The following is an 8,026-nucleotide window of genomic DNA, read 5'->3' as shown; positions in this document are numbered from 1 at the left end:
GAAACTGTCTTTCGTTCTTTAACATCCAAAAAGTGCCTCTGTTTTGTATCTAAAACAAATAGTGCAACGAATGAAACTTCGGTAACTAGGGTAGAGCTAAAAACACAGAATGAGAATAATGATTTATAAGTTATCTTAAGCTACGTACTTGCAATAAAAAATAACACACGATTCATTTTTACGAGTTTGGGTAATTTATTTAGTGAAAAGAATTTATGAATTTAGTTAATTTGTTGTGTGAAAGTATAATTATTTTCGTTCCATGCAATGCAATTTTGTGGTTAGCATTGTAGGATATTTACAAATGTTAAATATGTCTCATAACATTATTTTATGGTGAATATCATATCGAATAAAAAATAACTGTATCTAACTACCACAATAAAAAATTTGTCGAAATAAGTTGACTTATTTCAAAGTAAATTTTATCAGAACCCTACCTTTAAGTTTTAAAACCTATTAATTTTATTTACCTGTAAATTGTTGCCAGTCTACCTGCAACCGCTGCCGCGCCGTGTCATGATAGAGCTATCGTGTTATTTCGTGTTTAAATGTCCCGTGTCCCGTGTCCCGTGTCGTGTATGTACTGTTTGTGTAAATTATTTTGATATTTTTTACCTAAAGCTCCGGAGATGCTGCATTGCAACGAAAAATGTCAGCTTTGAACAACATTATTTGAAGATGCAATTTTGGACTACTAACTGAGGGAGATAAGCCTATAAAGTCATTTATACATAGTCCAGGGGCTATCAGAATGAATACTATTATCAGACCAGTAAAAATCGATCCTGGCCTCACTTGACGACCGACAAAGTAATCCACTTTTAGACTGCTTATTGAATTATGCGTATTATGCGTACCACCACAATTCAAGCTTAAAAATGTAATATTCAAATGAAATAATACATAAGGATTGATGAATTTAGGGTTTGTATTTTTACTATTATTCAATATGATTCAGATACTGTAGGCTAGTCTAATATTTAAGGACAGGAAGTTTGGAGATATATAGTTTGTCTTGGTAGAGTATATTGCAGACGGTCTGACTTTATGTTGTGATCTCTGTGATATATGACCACTTCCCTTTACTGCATTGATACATAATGCCAAAAACAACTGAAATGTAAGACGAATAGTTTTTTCAACGCAATTTTATTATTTTACTGAACAACGTATAGCTAGCCAGCCTAATTGGTTATTTGTATTACAAAATTACTATCCAAGACCTTTCTAAGAAACCTTGAGTGATTTAGTTAACTCTGATGGTCGGCAAAATATATTTTTCAAATTTTATCTACATTGCACATGTAAGTACAAAGCATTTACAAGTTCAGAGGAAAGATTTATCACTCAAACGCCCATAACGCATTTAAAATACCAAACAAGTCTTCGTTCTATAGCAGCCTACAGTAGAAATAGTAATTATAAATTGAGAAAATTTTATAAAATTTGATTAATTGAATCTAAAGAGATCGGTAAAATAAACAATATTTGCAATTGACTTGGAAACAGTTCGCATAGTTTTGCAGTTTATCGTGGTAGTTGAATAGCAATGGTTATACGGTTGGCTGGGGCTTACAGCTGAAGTGGCATCCTTTAATGGATTAGATGAGGTTAAACTGGTCCATAAAACATACCTCGCTACTCCTCATAACTGATACCAGTGATACCCCCCACCTGCTACATTAGATTGGGAGGTGTTCAGTAAGTCCATAATATATTTCTGTAAGACACATTCCTTGTGTTTCGATATGAATTCAAGTAAATATATTTATTTGTTGATTCATTTTAAATATTTAAAACTATACAAAACAGAACAAAGAATTCGTTAACTGTTCCGTGTTGTAGTTTACTCTACGTTGATGTTAATTCATGATAGGTTAAGGATATTTGTACATTTTTTGTGCTTAAAATGCTTATTAGATAATCCAATTTTGAAATGAATTATTAAATAACAATCCATTATATTATCCATATCTATTCTATAATATTAAAACGAAACAGGGTTTTTTATTTCACGAATCTGAATCAACCACTAGACGGATTTTCATGATTTTTGTGTTGAAAGAAAGATAATTTTGAGAACTAGGGAATGTCGAAGCCATAATTTTAGTTTAGGGTCCCAGTTATTTAGAAGTTAAGTTTTAATTTTTGAAAAGTCTAGCAGCCGACGCTAAGATTCTAAACTAGATTTTTGTGTAGTAAATTTGTTTAACATGACAGCTGTAAACATTCAGCGTTTGTAACACAAATTCAGCATTTGGATACAATTAAAAGACATACTAAGGGTTGACTTATTTATACTATGTGTAATGCTAATCATTGATACGTTCAATCCTTCGAGAAGAGGATGACAGATTATTTAAATATACATAGGTAAAATACGAGAGGATGTTCAAAGGATATTTTAAAATAAATCTTTGCAATCTTCGGTTTGTTTTAGTGCAACATAATTTTCTTTTAACTAACAGCTGGTTAAACATAAAAATGCTCTGTAGAATTATGAGGTTATTTTATTTACTCTGATTTGTCATTGATTTTTAGGAAATAAGTAAGATTAGTAGACCACAGAGAAAAGTAACACCATCGATGTATACAAGTCGAGGTGTGTGTACACGAGTCTTAAAAAAAGGATATGCAAATTATTATACTCCTAAACTTTTTTAGGAAAGGGTAGGAAAATCCATTTTTTACACGTTTTAATTCATCTTGGTTTGTTTACAATCAATGTTTTTGAATGATTAAACTTTGTTTTGATTAGGCACGGAAATATTGATGTTGTAAAGAAGGAGATCAAGAATCCTCAGGAATACAATTTTAAATTAACACCACAACCCAGACGGGGTTTATCCAAAGATATACAGATATAAATGACATAGATTGAGCACAACGTCATCATTGACCTAGGGATACTGCAATTAGACTATAGCCATCCTTTTATGAAATCTAAAAAGTAGTTTGGCGTGTGTTTAGTTGTGGTTACGTTAGGAGGCGCTCAATATTTTATAGTTTAAATAAATGAATATGGGGAATTACGATGTACATTGATTCAATGAGGGTGGTGTAATAATTAAGGATATTAGAACTGATAACGGAATGGATAATAAACATAGACAATTAATTACGTCACTAGCTTTACAAGCGTGTTTTACGTTTTAAATTCCTTCAACATGTGACCAGTTCATTTGATCAAATGAATATTATTTTATTTTTGACTCAGCTGTTTACCAAAACAAACTATATGTTGTTGTTTTTACTTTTCTTTGTTTACACTTATTTATTTAGCAATTGATGTAGTGAAATTGATATAAAGGATATGTGTGGACGATTCGTTTAATGACATCAGGACACCAACGTTATAATTATGTGAACTGTGAATTTTATTGGATGTTTTCGTTTTATTTTAGGGAGTTTCTATTCAGACCTACCGGAAATTGTGTATAGTATGAGTAATTGTATTGTGTTGATATTGATTATGGAAGAGGCAGGTATGCGATGGAATTGGAAGGTAATATCGTTGACTAGGCCTATACAATTTCTCAATTTATAATTACTATTTCTACTGTAGGCTGCTATAGAATTTGTCTTTATACGTGTAAGCTAGCTGTTCTGATTTATACACAGTTTTAATTGACTACTCCCGTACGTAGGACGGGCTAACACCTCGTTAGGTATTAAATTGAAAATTCTATCCCACAAAATTAATACAGTCAATTAAGCTAGATAAATGTTTGCAAAAATATATTCTACATAAGCAGGATTACTAATGGTCATATTAAAGTTTTGATATTCTGACCTACTGTAATTAGAGGTGAGGTTTTAACAGATATTGATTAGTTTCCGATCAACAATGCAACATTGTTTAAATTTTCTCCTTTTAATTTTTATAACTATTTTAATAGTTTACGTCCGATTCGCATACCTACAGAATTTACACACCAAATTTCATAACGATCGGTGAAGTCGTTCCGGAGGAGTTTGCAGACAAACACTGTGACACGAGAATTTTATAAAATTTTCTCAATTTATAATTACTATTTCTACTGTAGGCTGCTATAGAATTTGTCTTTATACGTGTAAGCTAGCTGTTCTGATTTATACACAGTTTTAATTGACTACTCCCGTACGTAGGACGGGCTAACACCTCGTTAGGTATTAAATTGAAAATTCTATCCCACAAAATTAATACAGTCAATTAAGCTAGATAAATGTTTGCAAAAATATATTCTACATAAGCAGGATTACTAATGGTCATATTAAAGTTTTGATATTCTGACCTACTGTAATTAGAGGTGAGGTTTTAACAGATATTGATTAGTTTCCGATCAACAATGCAACAATGTTTAAATTTTCTCCTTTTAATTTTTATAGCTATTTTAATCCGTTACAAGGTTTTTTTAATGAAACAGATTTTTAAGCCCCTCAGTTGTAGAATTGAGTTTTGGTAAGCAATGATGAGGTAGTGTAATTTATTTTTACTGCAGCTTTGTATACATCTGCATTATTCTCTTCTGTGTTATCTATCATGTTATGAAGTACACTAGTAGTGCTATTTGCATAAAATATTATGTTATTAAGTTTATTTAAATATCCTTTGGCATTGCACCTATCTTCATACGAAATACCTATAGGTATGTACTAAACATTGTACATTGTGCTCTTCAATACAAATTTGATAGTAACCGTTATAGCAACCACTACAAATATCAGTTTAGAAATTCCAATTTAAAGTTAAAAGTAATGTCCCAGAGACTCCTATTCTCACTGTTAGTCTGTGTAATATTCCCGCGCTGCCGGGAACTGTTTCCAAGATTTACAACAGTTCCGATAACACATTGCTCCCAGCTCGGGCCGGACTGGCTTTGGAAGCTATCTTTGTGAAATACCGACCAAATACGGGTTCAACTCCTTCATTGCCCTTGGGGCCACACGTTGCCTATTACTTTAAAAAAGATTGCCAATTAGAGATAACATGAATTAAGCGTTTTCATTGCACTGGTTTGCTAAACATGCACAAATCTAAAACAAAGCTTTAAAGTACAATAATGTAACAGAGTATTGCATGCCGTTTGTTGAATATATAGGATGTGGCTATTTTCAATGCAGCATACGTATTGGTGAGGGTAAAACATAGTAACCTGTATTAAGCACAAACGACGAAAATTGGATTTGAGGGCCCTAAAAGATTGTGCAAATTCGGGAGCATACATTATTATTTCTTTCAAGTTGTGGATTATTACATATTCATTATATTCCACCATAAGGTGCATTAGTAGGTTTTAGCGAATTTCCCTATAGGGAAGTAGCTATTACCGTAGGTCTCATGGTAAGACTTAGGCCCGGGACCGATTTACTTTTTCATTTTGATGTCCCCAGAGGCCAAAAACACCATTCGTTCAAATTTTTATATATGTATATATATATATATATATAGATTTATATATATATATATATATATATATATGTGTCCGTGAACACGATAACTTGAGTAATTTTTATCCGATTTTGATGAAATTTGGTTTGAAGGTGTAAGGCGGGATAAACTTGAATGAGTTCGCGATCCAGCATGATCGGACCATGGGAACAGGGTTTTATGGGGTAAAAATTGGGTTTTCTCACTTTTGACCCTCAAAACACAAAATTTCCCAATTTTTCTCAAGACCATCTTAAAGAGCTTAAAAAAAACAAACAATTCAGTATATCAAAGTGTTTTTGTACGGTTATTGGTTACGGAGAAAACTAAAAAAATGGTAAATTTAAAATTCCCATGTTATTCTTATGGAGAATATTGTAAAATGTTGTAGTTTGCTTGTTTATGGATATATTTTGATCAAACTTGGCAAATTTATTTATTTTATAGTAAGCTATCAATATTTTACTAAAAACACACTTCGTTTCCTTGTAGCAGCAAACCTAGGTACTCGTTAAACCTAATGTTATTTAAAAAGATCAATTGAAAATCAATTCAGCCAAATGGAAATTCGCTTAGACGGCAGGTTTGATGCGGCGGGGTTATTTTACAAACCGATGGTTTAAATTGTACAATATTTCCTTATACAGGGTGTCCCGGAACTCTCTACCAATATTTTAGGGCATTGCTCCTGGGTAAGAAACATAACTAAATATCATATTTAAACTGTCCGGAAGTCCATAGTTACTCACACAGCCGCCATTTTGTTTTTTTCAGTTATTAATTTTTTTCATAAGAATGGTTAAACATACGAAATGGAAACTTCGCACAAACATTTATGACAACTAGACAAAGCTACCAAAAAATTTTCACAATTATTCAAATTCATAAAACAAAATGGTGGCCATTTAAATTTTTTGTAAAATCAATGTTTTGAGTTATTTAAGAAAGAAAATTTTAAATGGCCGCCATTTTGTTTTATGATCTTGAATAATCGTGAAAATCTTTTGGTAGCTTTGTCTAGTTGTCATAAATGTTTGTGCAAAGTTTCCATTTCGTATGTTTAACCTTTCTTTAGAAAAAAAATAATAACTGAAAAAACAAAATGGTGGCTGTGTGAGTAACTAAGAACTTCCGGACAATTTAAATAAGATATTTAGGTACGTTTCTTACCCAGGACCAATGCCCTAAAATATTGGTAGAGAGTTCCGGGACACCCTGTAATACTGACGTACATAATAAAGCAATAATCAAACTGGAAAAAAAATTAGCCGTCAATGTCATTTTAGCTAAAGCGTAAACTGTATCCTCGGGGTAGAACGAGGATAAAAAAAAATTCTTATAATTTGGTATGACTATTCAACACTATTTATCCATCCATCCATCTATCCATTTATATATCTATCTATCCATCTATCCATCTATCTATCCATCTATCCATCTATCCCTTGGGGGGGGGGGGATTTCTCTGTAACATTTCTTTTTATCCGTCCTACTCAACCGATTGCGATTGAGGGTCATTGTAAAACACCATCCATCTATCCATCTATCTATCCATCTATCCATCTATCCCTTGGGGGGGGGGGGGGGATTTCTCTGTAACATTTCTTTTTATCCGTCCTACTCAACCGATTGCGATTGAGGGTCATTGTAAAACACCTCAATCTAGTGGAGTGGCAAATGGTAACTAATTGAAACAGCTGTTAAGATTCATTAATTCCATTTCTCATAAGGTTAACATGGGAAATTCCAGAGCCACTGGGGCGGAGCCCTTTTAAGAATTTCGAAACGGGAAATAGTTTACGTCCGATTCGCATACCTACAGAATTTACACACCAAACATTGCAAACACTGTGACACGAGAATTTTATATATTAGATAGATATATATATTTATATATGTGTCCGTTAGCGCGATAACTCGAGCAAAATTGATCCGATTTTGATGAAATTTGGTACAAACGTGTAAACCTACATTTATTCGAACGAGTTCGCGAACCAGCATAATCGGACCATGGGATCAGGGGTTTATGGGGGGTTTTATGGGGTAAAAATGGGGTTTTCTCATTTTTGACCCTAAAAACTTTAAATTTCTTAATTTCTCTCTAGACCATTTTGAAGAGCTTAAAAAACAAATAATTTAGTATATTGAAGTTTTTTTGAATGTTCATTGACTACGGAGAAAATTAAAAAAAAATGTAAATTTAAAATTCCCATGTTATTCTTATGGAGAATAAATAAACTGTTCTAGTTTGCTTGTTTATGGATATATTTTAATCAAATTTGGCAATTTGTCTTATTTCATACTAACCTATCAATATTTCAATTGAAAAAACACACCTCAACATCTTCCCCGTAGCAGCAAACCTAACTACTCACTAAAATTAATGTTATTTAAATAGGAAATAAATCTGAAAATTTATTGGGAATATTTTAGTAGAAATCAAGCCGGGTAAATGGAAATTCGCTTAGTATGCAGGTTTGCTGCGACGGGGGTATTTTTGTTATGGACTATCACAGCAAAATAACTCTATATTTGGATATAAAATTATAATGGAATGCCAAATCATACATAGCCTTTGGGACCCTTTATACCTCTCGTTAGTGTATTACCTAA

The sequence above is a fragment of the Macrosteles quadrilineatus genome, unplaced genomic scaffold (assembly GCF_028750875.1).
Source record: "Macrosteles quadrilineatus isolate MER2022 unplaced genomic scaffold, UCM_ALF_1.0 Scaffold_2__2_contigs__length_208266976, whole genome shotgun sequence".
In the NCBI taxonomy this organism is placed as follows: domain Eukaryota; kingdom Metazoa; phylum Arthropoda; class Insecta; order Hemiptera; family Cicadellidae; genus Macrosteles; species Macrosteles quadrilineatus.
This window is presented reverse-complemented; position numbering follows the sequence as displayed.